Raw genomic sequence first — 14,019 nt, 5'->3', positions numbered from 1 at the left:
TGCAGCTATGGAAATGACAACACAAACCCTGTATGACTCTAATGGGCTAATTTTTAGATACTCATACCATGTGATCTTTCCTACAGTGGTGTGGTTTCCTCCAAACAATTCCTTTGGGAGCCTAAACGTTTATTCCAACAAGCCTGCTGCTTATGCTCAGAAAATGATTGTCCTTAGACCCTCAAATTTGAATTTCTGTAACTTGTGGAAGGTCAGGAGTTCTTTACCTGGGAAAATACAGATTCCCATGCAAACTGTTCTGTGTATTGTGCATTTTGGCGGGTTCCCAACACACACAAAAAATGGTAAAGAATTATTGTTTTAAGGAGTGAATTTTGATTTAAAAAAAACATGTAAAATTCTTTTGGAGTCAATTCTCATGATTAAGCTAGATAATATGTAAAGCTCAAAACAAAATGAGACTGTAAATTAATGAGATAATTTTGGGTGGTTTATAAACTGGTTCTGAAGGAAATTAATTCCATTAAAGGAGTCTCATATGTTTTGAATTGTTTCTCTTTGAAATGAATGTCAAGTCCCATCAAGGTTATTGATTTTGAAAGACAGAAGATGCATTTCAACAGGCAAGTTCTGTTGTATGTTAAAAATAACCTTATTACTGTCTATTCTCAAGCCACAGACTACAGTCAGAATAATGTTTTCCTCCTCAAATAATCATAATCATCATCCCTTACATTTATGTAGTATTTTACAGTTTATATAGCACCTTGCAACTTAAAGGCACTTTACAGTTTATAAAACACTGACTCCTCCATCTTTTTGTTAGATTCTCACAATAGCTCCATGATGCTATCCCTCTTTACGGGTGATTTCTGAGTGTTTGAGCTTTGGGCTCCCACTTGAATGGTACTCTTCCTTCTACAATTCTCCTTGGACTTCAAAGCCTGTTGATTGTAAACATGTGGGGAAAATAATGCAGTTATTAATTCTGTCTGATATACCCTCCCTCTTCAACACCCTATCACTCTTTGAGAACTTGCTTTCTATCTTGTTTGGATATTGATATAGTCACACACGTGCACATATGCACACACACATATTTGTGCAGGTCCACTAGTCTATATTTTCAGGAATCTTTTCTCCTCTTGTTTCACGGTCCATACTCCCTGGCCTTTCACCTGTATCAAGGAAATAACCTGAGAGAGAAAAAGGGGAGAAAGGAACACCAGAGAGCTGTTTCAGGGACCCCACACCATGTGTAAATAAATTTTGCCCAGGGAACACCACCCTTCTCATTTTCATCCACCTCCATATCCATATACATCTCTTTTGATAAGAATTTCCACCCTTCAGCTAACTCCTTCAGGCAGTTTGCAAGAGAAAGCCACAGCCATCCCAGTGGATCGGGTTAAGTTCAGTGACTGCCTGACCAACCCTGATCGTTCTAGATCCAATTCTTGGGGAAAGGGGACTAGCTTTGCTGGATTACTGATGGGATGACACAGGTTTGGAATTTTGGATCCACTCTAGAGCTCATGGGTAGTGATAGGGAATTGAAAGACTAGATCCAAAGGAGTCCCATAGATGGCTCAACCGATCCTGACTTATCAATACTCTAAAGACTCTGTAGGGGCGCCTGGGTGGCTCACTTGGTTGAGCATCTGACTTTGTCTCAGGTCATGATCTCAGGGTCCTGGGGTTGAGCCCCACATCAGGCCCCCTGATCAGTGGAGCATCTGCTTCTCCCTCTCCCTCTGCTCCTCCCCCCAGTCATGATCTCTGTGTGTGTCTCTCTCTCTCTCTCAAATAAAGAAATAAACTCTTTAAAAAAATACTCTAAAGCTTCTCAAACCAGCCCTGAGACCTGAGTAGCTTGGTAAGTGGACTGGAAGACATTTGGGCTGCTCAGTTGCCTTTGGAGTTTCACTGAGCTAACACAATATAACTCCTAAAGACACTTTTGATTTGAATATTTAATACTAAAGCAGTGAATTTCTCAATGTATTATTAGTAGGAAGAGGTCAATAGATTATTTCTTCTTAAAGACTATTCCTTTATTCTGTTTCCATAGATATTATTCTGGGGTAAGACATTTATTCACACCTCTTATTGTGACAGTCTCCTAATTGTGTTTCTTAGCTTCAATTTCTTGCTTATGTCTGCAAGGTACACTTATTTTGAGATCTCTGATCATCAAAATCTTTCAGTGGATGTCCAGTTAGAAAGTGGAGCCTGAACTCCTTATCTTAGTCATTAAGCCCCACTAGAGTCTGGCCTCAATTGACCAGGTAGACGTTATGTCTAATAGTTAAGTAGTTGGGCTTTGGGGTTAGACAAACCTGGTTTCAGTACCAGTTCTACCACTTATTAGCTGTGTGATCTTGGCCAAATGACTAAACTTCTGTAAACCTCAGTTTCCTTACTTATATGATTGTAGTTGTAATATCTCATATGGTTGTTTTGAGGATTAAATGAGATAATGCATGGAAAGTGCTATGTGCAGTTACCTCACACATATAAGGAAGATTCTAACACATTTTATTTATCACTATTATTGCTTTTCCATCCTATCTCCCCCTTTTAAGTTGCAGCTAAGCTGATGTAAAATTCACTGTCCTTGTTTTTGCATTCTTGCTCTATACATATATTCATTTTATAGTTTTTAAGCTATCCTCAGCTTCTTAAAAATTACTTTTCTTATCTTCATTACCCATCCAAATCATGTACACCCTTCAATACCCAGCTGAAATATCACCTACTCCATGGAGCACTTTTTTTCCACCTAATAGTCTCCTGTGATTGTTGTCTCTCCTCTAAAGTCTTAGAATACAGTAAGTCTCTTACTTACTTACTATTGTAAGTACTACTTACAATACAGTAGTCTCCTGTGATTATTGTCTCTCCTCTAAAGTCTTACAATGCACTTATTGCTTCTTTTGCAAGTTCACAAAATTTTATTAAAATGTATACATTTATTTCATCCCTACATTCTATTAATAATCTTGAACTCTTGTTGATTATTTTTATACTGAATTATTCTCTTCAGCTTTTTTCCCCTATCAAAATCTATGTTTTAGGCTATTCTGAGTCACACATTTCCCCCCAACATTTTATTTTGGAAAATTTAAGATACACAGAAAGTTGAAGTACCTATAAAATAAATATCCTTATACTCACTACCTGTATTCTACAATTAACATTGTATTATGCTCGCTTTGTCCCATATCTATCCATCCCTCTATGCATCCAACAATCCATCTTACATTTTTAATGCATTTCATAGTAAGTTGCAGACATCAGAACACCTTGCAAATCATGACACAGATTAGCTCTATCTGTTAAGGATTGTGAGGATAATCTACCTTATCCCCTGGTTTTATAGATGAAAAAACTAAAGCCCTAAGATATTAAGCAATTATTTTAACATTGATCAGTTAATCTCCGAGTATATATTGATCACCTACTATGTCCCTGGTATTCTGCCAGGTCCCAGAAATATAGTAATGAACAAAACAAATAAAGGTTCTGTCATCATGGAGTTTACAGCTTAATGGGGGAAGATAGATATTGAACAGATCATTACAAATAGTTAAATAATAAAGTACATGAGTATCCAACTAAGTCTGGTGGTTTGAAAAAAGGACCCTGAGAGGAGTCACTACTTACTGTTCTGATCTCCAGACCCTTACTACTGGTGATATCTGAACACTTTCATGTATAATAATAGTCTCTTTTTTCTGCATGAATAAATGTAGTATAGAATTATTCTTGTTGTACATATAAGAGAAACCTCACAGATTCCTCCAGAGGAGATGAAATACTGTGAGACAGAGTTGAAGGTGTAGCATCTGTGGAAGAAAAGATTCTCAGGAACATGGAGATGTTAGCCTGAGCCCAAGAGTGCAAGCTGTGAACCAGAAACAGCAGTCTCTCGGGAGGTAGGGCAGACACGCTCAGGTCAGACTACAGGAAGCATATGAATTCAGGCAAAAGGAACCCTAGACTTGCAGGAAGCTCAATTTAGGGTGGGACCAAAGAATTAACGATACATAGATTTCATTAAGAGTGGCCTCCTGAGCTGGACTTTGTACCTATTTTTAGAGTTGTAATTTCCTAGTAGACTGAATACCTGTGAGTGAAACAAACTTTTCCTTAGGAAATTTCTAGAGATTCTCTCCTATTGAATGATCTAAGGATTTCACAATATCTCTTCCAAGTTTGTGCTGTTGGGATCTGTTTTTCTGTTTTAAGGTAAAGAAATGGGTCCATGGCTCATCTCAAGACAAGGGAATAGGTTAAGGATTTATCAAGGCTTTAGATCTGATCTTTAGAATTCTGAAGCCAGAGTTTGGCCCCTAAGCTAAGTTCATGGATTGACTGAGCACATTTTCCTAAGACTGCCCTTTCAAAAAACATTGTTATAGCTGGAGAGACTGGCTTTCTTCTTTCTTGGTTTTTTTTTTTTTTTAACATTCTTTTTAATACTTTTTTGGTTGAGGTATAATAGACATATAACATTATGTTAGTTTCAGGTGGACAACATAATGATTTGGTATTTGTCTATATTGCAAAATGTTCACCACCTGACGTTTAGTTAACATCCATCACCACACAGTTACAAGATTTTTTTTCTCGTGATGAGAACTTTTAGGATCAACTTTCTTAGCAACTTTCAAATATGCAATATGGTGTTATTAACTATAGGTTACTGCCTGTGTTCTCGTCTAGGATTTTTATGGTTTCATGTCTTATATTTAGGTCTCTTATTTATTTTTAATTTATTTTTGTGTATGGTGTAAGAAAGCAGTCCAGTTTCATTCTTCTGCATGAAATGTGTCCAGTTTTCCCAGCACCATTTGTTGCAGAGACTGTCCTTTTTTTTTCCCCCATTGGATATTCTTTCCTGTATTGTCGAAGATTAGTTGACCATATAATTGTAAGTCCACTTCTGGGTTTTCTATTCTGTTCCATTGACCTAAGTGTCTGTTTTTGTGCCAGTACCATACTGTCTTGATGATTACAGCTTTGTAATATAGCTTGAAGTCCAGAATTGTGATACCTCCACCTTTGCTTTTCTTTTTCAAGATTGCTTTGGCTATTTAGATTGTTCCATATAAATTTTAGGATTGTTTGTTCTAGCTCTGTGAAAAATGCTGGTGGTATTTTGATAGGGATTACATTAAATATGTAGATTGCTTTGGGTGGTATAAACATTTTAACAATATTTGTTCTTCTAGTCATGGACAGCAAGTCTTATAAGTCTGGGGGATCTGTGCATTCTCTAGGAAATTTATAAATTATAAGTATTATTTTTAATCCATTAGTTTTGAAGCTTAATTTCTTTCGTAATAGAACACCTTTTATTTTCAAAAAAGTTCTTTACATGGAAACTTTATGTATAAAATAGATCAAATTTATTCTGGTTAAAGCAGGACAGCAGGTCAGGCACACCACTCAGTTGACCTATTGTACCCCAAGGTGATCTCTGCTTCCCTTCCAAGGAATGCCAAGTGTGCTAGTCTGGTCCAATTCTGCTATCCAGTCTATAACATCCTGATGATTGTTCATCCAGCCTGTCTTTTTTTTTTTAAGATTTTTTTTTTTATTTGAGAGAGAGCACATGGTGGGGGCAGAGGGAGAGGGAGAAGTAGGCTCCCCACTGAGTAGGGAGCCCAATGATTTGGGGCTCAATGCAGGGCTCAATCCCAGCACCCTGGGATCATGACCTGAGCCAAAGGCAGACACTTAACCAACTGAGCCACCCAGGCACCCCTTTCCAGCCTGTCTTTAAATCTAAGATCTTAGACCTCCTATTTAGCTGAATGTGAGCTATAACTAATATTATAACCAGTATCAAAATGAAGAAGTAGCAGCTACTCAAATCAAAATCCACCTGGGATGAACAGGTCAGGAACCTTCAACAGATAGCAGCATGTGCTGTGCATGCCAAAGTACTCTGACAACAATGAGGCAAGGGACTCAATGTCAACCTCCGGATCACAGCCAACCACTGCCAGCGCAGTGAAGACAGCAGGGGTCCTACAGTGTACCTTGGAAAATGCGACTGGGCTCTTTGACACTATCTTTATTCCTTACAATTGTTTCAAGCCTCAGGGCTGCTGGCTGTTTGAAATATTTTAATTAAAACATTTACTCTAAGTGACAGGATCAATCTAATGAAAGGTTACAAAGACTAAGGCCGGAGAACATTACAAATGTGTATCATATTGCCATTTTTTTTTCACTCACACCCATCCCAGATCTCTCTCTTTCATAATGAAGTCCAAGACCAATAGATGGGATCTTCCAGGATCACAAAATACATGTATTTTTCCTTTCATGGAAAAAAGAACATCTCAAAAACCAATAAGCATTTAATGGCATTGTGGGAAGAAGGATTCCTCATGCCAGGTTCCACATCCAATGAACTGAGGAAAAGCACTATGTGGCAGATAATTGATAAACACAAGTAGGAAGCTTAACTTCCTCCTGGTGGCTGTCCAGAGCCTCTTGGGGCTAAGCCAGTGTTCCCACTCCCACTCCTGAGTTAGATGTTATTGCCTTCCAACAAACCTGCAAATGTTTCATGGTTGTAAGATAGAAGGAAGAGAGGAAGACACAACTCTGTATGAAAGGAAGTGATTCATTTTAAAATGTACTGTATTTAAATACAATATTAAAATGAGTAGAGGATTCTACACTCTACTGTGAGTAAGGGTAAGTCTGCTGGGAGCCAAATTGAGAAAAAACAAAACAACCAAAGTTGGATTTTGGTAGATGTGCCCCAGCCCATGGGTAAAAGGCCAGCCACGTGCCTACCAGAAGAATGTATATTGGAGAGCACAAAAGAGAAGGGTGTTTCTGAGAAGACACCTGGCAAACCCTCAGAATGCAGAATTCAGGCAATCAAACAGAACCATGAAACAAACACAACATAAAACCTACCAATCAGCCACATTGCTTCTTCTGAATTATGCTGAGGCTGGTAACATACTTCCAAATATAGATCGTATGTTATTTAATGGGTAGTAACAAGCTGCTGGCATAGGGGTTTCATGTTGTCAGTGTATAAATAGGAGTCATTTGGGCTCCTTGCTGCACAATTGCCCTTGCTGGAGATAAACAGTGTGTGCAATTTCTGCTGTCAACAGAACACAGTGTAATAGGCCTTTAGCGCAATAAAGCAACACTGGGCAGTGGCCCTGAGAACAGGGGCCCTGGTTGGTAATGGCCAGAATTGTATTCAGTCTCCTGTACTTTTGCCACCTCCACTTTATTTTAAACTCACCTCGCATAGGAAATTGTCTGCTTGGCTGCAGTCAGTTTAGGGGTTAGGGACAGAATGAAGACACTTGCTTTTTCTCTGAGCCATAAAATCTTTCTGAGGAGAGAAACAACTATTTTTTAAAAAATAATTTTAAAGGGACATCTGGGTTGTTCAGTTGGTTAAACATCTGCCTTAGGCTCAGGTCATCAACCCTGGGTCCTGGAATGAGCCCTGGGTCAGCCTCCCTACTCAGCGGGGAGTATGCTTCTCCTTCTCCCTCTGCCACTCCCCCCCACCCAGCTTGTGTGTGTGCTCTCTCTCTCTTTCTCAAATAAATAAATAAATAAAATCTTTTAAAAATCTTATCTGTACACATACATTTAGAATAACTGAATCTTAGAATTGGAAGGAATTTCAGAGGGGATCTAGCCCAAACTCATCTATCACAAACCTGGCATGGAGCGGTGCATGAGGTTTGCAAAGTACAAACAGATGAGCAGTAAAACTTCATGCTTTTGAGTTCTATTATTTCAAATTTTGCAATATTTCTTAAAGGGCATAGAAAAATAAAAAGGAAAATAAAAAACTATGTTATTTATGATATTTGAAATATATATAATCAAAAACCTTAGGGTCAAAGGGAAAATGCAACATGATATTGCAGAATTTCTAAAAAATGTTGATACTGAAAACAGACACATCAGAATCTCACAAATATAGCTAAGCAGTACTCAAGGAAAATTAATAGTATTAGATATTTATGTTGATAAATATTAAAATAAATGAATTAAATATGCAACTAAAAAGAAAATAGCACAAATGAAAAGAGAGCAGAAGAAAGAAATTGGTAAGGATAAAAGCAGAAATTAATGAGATGTAAAAACTGACACTATTACACCAAAAAGCTGGTTCATTGAAAAAATTAACAAACATAAATGATCCAATAGCCAAACTAATTTTGAAAAAGGAGAGGAAGCCTGAAGACAGAAAATAGGAAATGGCAAGGGGAAAGTAACCATTAAAAGAGAAGCAATTTTGCGGTCTCCAGACCCAAAAGAATTTTCATTTATGTGGGTTGTATCTATTACTGTTTACCATGTTTGATATTAAATTTAACAATTTAAACAATATTTATGTATTAATTAAAATGTTAAATAATTTAAAACCCATTGCGTGTTAACATAAATAACAATTTTAGGAAAAATATAAATTCTGTTCTTTAAAAATTACCGAGAGGAGTAGCTGGTTTACATTTTTGCAGATCTCTTTAATATCTGGTTTGATGGAAGACAGCTGGATTCTCACCCACTTCTGCCCTGAGTTTATTGTGATGTTACATGCTGTAGCCTCTGGATACCTCTACCATGTATTAGTGAGACAATGAGAGAAAGACCTGGAGACTTGATGTTCTAGGAAAATATAATTTACAAAAAAATATATGTAATTTAACTACAGAGCAATCTTGCTTATGAATACTAATGCAGAAATTATTAAATAGAATATTTGAAAATAGAACTCAACAGCATCCTAAGCAAATGTCATGATCAAGCAGGACTTGTTCCAGAAAGCAAGAATGCTTTACTATTAGGAAATCATTAGTTATCATAAGTCAATCAAATAGACAAGTCATCATATTAGCAGATCGAAACATTTGACAAAATTAAAAACCCATTCCTGATAGAAGCACTCAATAAAACAGGAACCAATGGATACCTTCTTAAAATCACAAAGTACAAAAATTACCATGTTATTTCATTAACATGAATTTATATACACACTGCTTTTATGCTTTTATTTTTATATATGCTATAGATGTAGATATGAAGATGGATATAGAAATAGAGAGAGAGAGAGAGAGAGAGACAGCGACAGAGATAGAGACAGAGATATCTTAGCTCCCAGACCAGCATCTTATTTCATGGGAAATCCCAAAGGCATTCCCACTAAAGTCAGGTTAAGACAAGGGTGACCACAGTCGCCATTTTATTAACCTGATATTGGAGGTTATTGAAGTTGTTAGTCCATGCTGTTCAATAAATGAAAGCAATTAGAGGCTTAAGAATTGGAAAAGAGGGATAAAATGATCTTGTGGTGGCAATCCAAGAGAACTGATGGAAAACTACAAATAATTAGAGACTTTAGTTATGAAGCAAGAAATAGGTCTGCCCCCCCACCACTTATTTAATATGACACATTCCTGTTTACTCTGTTCTGTTCCATTGGTTTGTTTTTTCCATTTGTAGACCAGGATCATGCAATTTTAACTATTATAACTTTACCATGTGTTTTTATTGCTAGGAAAATTCTAGCCTTTTCTCCCTTTCCAAAGTTGGCTTGATTATTTGATTGGGGAGGCATTGCATTTACATATTTATTTACCAGGAGAATTGACATTGCTACAATATAAGACTTCCCATCTTGGTAGCATATGCTGTCCCTCTAAGCAAGGCCTTCCCTACCACCCTATTTTAAATTGCATCCCCCCAACGCTTCTTATTCTCCTACCCTGCCTTGTTTTTCTCCATAGCATTTGTCTCCATCTAACATACTTTATATTTTATTATTTATTTTGTTTATCATCTGTTTCCCCTTACTAGAATGGAAGCTCCATGAGGACAAGTACCTTTGTTTTCTCTACTGCTGTAAATAGCCCCAATGCCTAGGACGGTGCCTGACACTTAACAGGTGCTCAACAAATATTTGATGATAAATTAATACAATTGTGTCTTCTTTTATTCCTTAAATAACAATTTACAGTTTTCTGCATATATGATTTGCTATTTTCTTTTTTTCTTCTTGACGTAGTTTATTTTATTTTTTTAAAAATAATTTTTTATTATATTATGTTAGTCACCATACAGTACATCCCCAGTTTTTGATGTAAAGTTCTATGATTCATTACTTGCATATAACACCCAGTGCACCGTGCAATACATGCCCTCCTTAATACCCATCACCGGCCTACCCCGATTTGCTAATTTCTTGAAAATTAATTCTAGTTATGTGTGTGGTTGTTGTTATTGTGAAAAGAATTTTATTCCATTTAACTTTCTAATTGGTTGGAAATTAGAAAATTCTAATAGTTTCTTACTTGACTGTCTTGGACTTTCTAGATCAATAATCATATAACTTGCAAATATTGTCTTTTCCTTTCTGATAATTTTACCTGAAATCTTTCCCTGTTCTGATTTTCATTGGCTGGGACCTCCAATAAAATATTGAAAATTATGAGTAAGAAGCATCCTTGTTTTGTTTCTTAATTTTAGGAAATGCTCATCATAGTAAATTATTAAATACCATTAAATATGATAGATGAACTTTATCAGGTTAAGGAACTTTCCCTTTATTCCTGGGAAATAGGAAGCATGAAAGCTTTAAATTTTAATATACTCAAATTATTAATATTTTCCCCTATGGTTTGTATGCTCTGTGTCTTATTTGAGAAATCCTTCTTTATCTCAAGGTCATAAAGATACTTTCCTAAACCTCCTTCTATAAATCTGCCACTCCCATTTAGGTCTTTGGTGTACCTGAAATTAATATTAGTGGTATTGTGATGTAGGAATACAGTTTCATTTTTCTCCTTTATGGATAGCCATGATCCCAGAATCACTTCTTGAATAATCCTCATCTACTTGCAGTGATACGTCTATCATACATTAATGCTTGTGTCTATTTGTGGCTCCTCAGATTTGTTCCATTAATTTATTCATCTGTCCTTACACAAATACTGCACTATCTTCTTGTAATTAATAAATCTTAATATCTGATAGGAAAAGTCCCTTACCACATTCTCCTTCAAAATTATCTTTGTGATTCTTGACTCTCTGCCCTTCCATAAAAATTTAGGATTAGTTTATTAGGTTGACAAATTGACCCTGTTGAGATTTTTATTGTAATTTTATTAAATACATAGATGAATTTTAAGGAGAAGTGCCATTTTTACAAACTGAGTCCTTTAGCCCATAAATATCCCTCCATTTATTTAGGACTTCTTTTATGTTTTTCAGTGGTGTTTTTAAATTATCTTCACATAATTATCTTGCATAAGCTTTCTTAGATTTATTTCTGGATAGCTTATAGTTTTTGTTATTATGATAGACATCATTTGTTCTGTTACATTTTCTAATTGAGTTATTATTACTAGTGTACAGGAGTGCTACTGGTTTTTCTAAATGTCAATTTCTTCAGGAATCTTGCTACATTCTCTCATTAGCTGTATGTTTAGAAATTTTTGGATTTTCCATGTAGACATTCTTATTGTGTACAAAGAAGGATTATTTTCAATCTTCCTTTACAATCTTTTAGCCTCTAATTTACTTTCCCTCCCTCTTGATGAACAGAAGTTCTTGATTTTAATTAAGTCCTAAATATCAAGATTTCCCTTCATTTTATTGCTTTCAGTTCATATTTAAGAAATTATTCTGGGGCGCCTGGGTGGTTTAGTTGTTAAGCATCTGCCTTCGGCTCAGGGCGTGATCCCAGAGTCCTGGGATCAAGCCCCACATCAGGCTCCTCCGCTGGGAACCTGCTTCTTCCTCTCCCACTCCCCCTGTCTGTGTTCCCTCTCTTGCTGGCTGGCTCTGTCTCTCTCTGTCAAATAAATAAATAAAATCTTAAAAAAAAAAAAGAAAGAAAGAAAGAAAGAAAGAAAGAAAGAAAGAAAAAGAAAGAAAGAAAAAAAGTTGTTCTGTATTCTCCTATATTCTAAAATTTTTATTGTTTTTCCTTTTATATTTAGATCTACAAATCATCTGGAATTGATTAGTGTATGGTAGGTGATAAGAGTCAAGATTTATTAATTTTTCCATATAGATATCAAGTCAATTCAGCACCATTAAACAAAAAGACAACCTATGACCTACTAAATTACAGTGACTACTTAGTCACAAATATCTGGAGGTCTGTTCTAGAATCCCCTATTATGTTTTAGTGGTCTATACTTTTGTAAATAGCATTGTCTGAATTACTATATTTTTATGGTAAATCTTGTTATCAAGTAGCTCTAACACGAGTGTTCATCAGAATTATCTTAGTATTCTTCAGCTTGTCATTTTCCACAAAAAGTCTTCTGAAAAATTTTTTTTTGGTTTGTATCCAGTTGAAAGACTTAACATGTTTACAATATTGAGCCTACCAATTCATGAATATGGTATATCCTTCTAGTTATTTAGGTCTTTTTTAATTCCTTTAAGTAATGTTTTGTAGTTTTCTGTGTAGTCTTCCACATCTTTTGCTAGATTTTTCCCCCCAGATAGTTGATTTTTTTTTCTATTACAAATACATACATATATTTATAAAGATATACAAATAATCATTTAAAAACTTGTGTTGTCTTAATGAATCATCGAGCCTTACATCGGAAACCGGGGATGTACTGTATGGTGACTAACATAATATAATAAAAAATCATTAAAAAAAAAAAAAGAAAGAAAGAAAAAATAAATAAATAAAAACTTGTGTTGTCTAATTGTTTATTTCTGGTATATGGAAATACCACTGATATTTTTGTATGTGGATCTGATATCTAGCGATTTTGCTAAATTCGCTTATTTGTAATGGCTTGCAGACTTTTTTGGATTCTACTTATGCAATCATGTCATCTGTGGATGATGATTGTTTCTTTCTTTTCCAATCCTTATATCTTTTTTTCTCTGTGACTACTGTACTGGCCAGGACCTCCAATATAATGTTGACTGAAGTGGTGATAGCATATATTCTTGTCTTGTCTCTAATTTCAGGAGGAAAGCTTTCGATATTTCTCCATTAAATATATTTACTAGGTTTTTTCCTGCTGTTTATTTGATTGGTTAATTTTTAACGTACCCTTTATCAGATTAAGGAAGTTCCCTTATATTCTTAGCTTATGAAGAGTTTTTTTTTTAATCAATAGCGAATGTTGAATTTTATCAAATGATTTTTCTCCATCTATTAAGATGATAATATGTGGTTTCTCCTTGATTCTGTTAATATGTAAATTATATCATTCAACTTTTAAATTTTAAATCAACATTGTATTTCTGGAATAAATCAGACTTGGTCATAATGTATTATGCCTCTTATATATCAGTAGATCTGATTTGCTAACATTTTGTTTAGGGTTTTTTTCTATAAGAAATTTTGATCTGTAATTTCATTTATTTACTTATTTTAATGTGTTTTTTTAAGATTTTATTTATTTCTCAGAGAGAGAGAGAGCACAAGCACAAGCAGGGGGGAGTGGCAGGCAGAAGGAGAAGCAGGCTCCCCACTGAGCAGGGAGCTGATATGGGACTTGATGCCAGGACCCCAGGATCATGACCTGAGCTGAAGGCAGATGCCCAACCAACTGAGCCACCCAGACATCCCTGTAGTTTTATTTATTCATGATGTCCTCACCAAAGTTTTGGTGTCACAATTATATTGGCCTCATAAAATGAGTTGGAAAGTGATCCCTCTTTTTCTTTGGGAAAGTTTTTCATTAGGCTAATGTTATTTCTTCCTTAAGTATTTGAAAATTCACTGATGAAGCCATCTGACACTGGAATTTTCTTTATGAGAAAATTTTAAACTAAAATTCAGTCTGCTTAGTAGATATAGGACAATTCCCATTTTCTGTCTTCTTTTGTCTGTATTGGAAGGATGTGTTTTTCCAGGAATTTGTCCATTAATTTAAAATTTCAATTTATTAACATAAAGTTTTCCATGGTATCTCATCTTTTCAATATCTGTAGTATCTTATACTTCTGTTTTTTTCATTACAAATATTGGTAATTCTACTTTGTCTAATACTATTATAGTTACAATAACTG

The sequence above is a fragment of the Ursus maritimus genome, unplaced genomic scaffold, assembly GCF_017311325.1.
Source record: "Ursus maritimus isolate PB19 unplaced genomic scaffold, ASM1731132v1 scaffold_14, whole genome shotgun sequence".
NCBI lineage: Eukaryota > Metazoa > Chordata > Mammalia > Carnivora > Ursidae > Ursus > Ursus maritimus.
The sequence above is the reverse complement of the archived record's forward strand: the minus strand, read 5'-3'. Positions refer to the sequence as shown.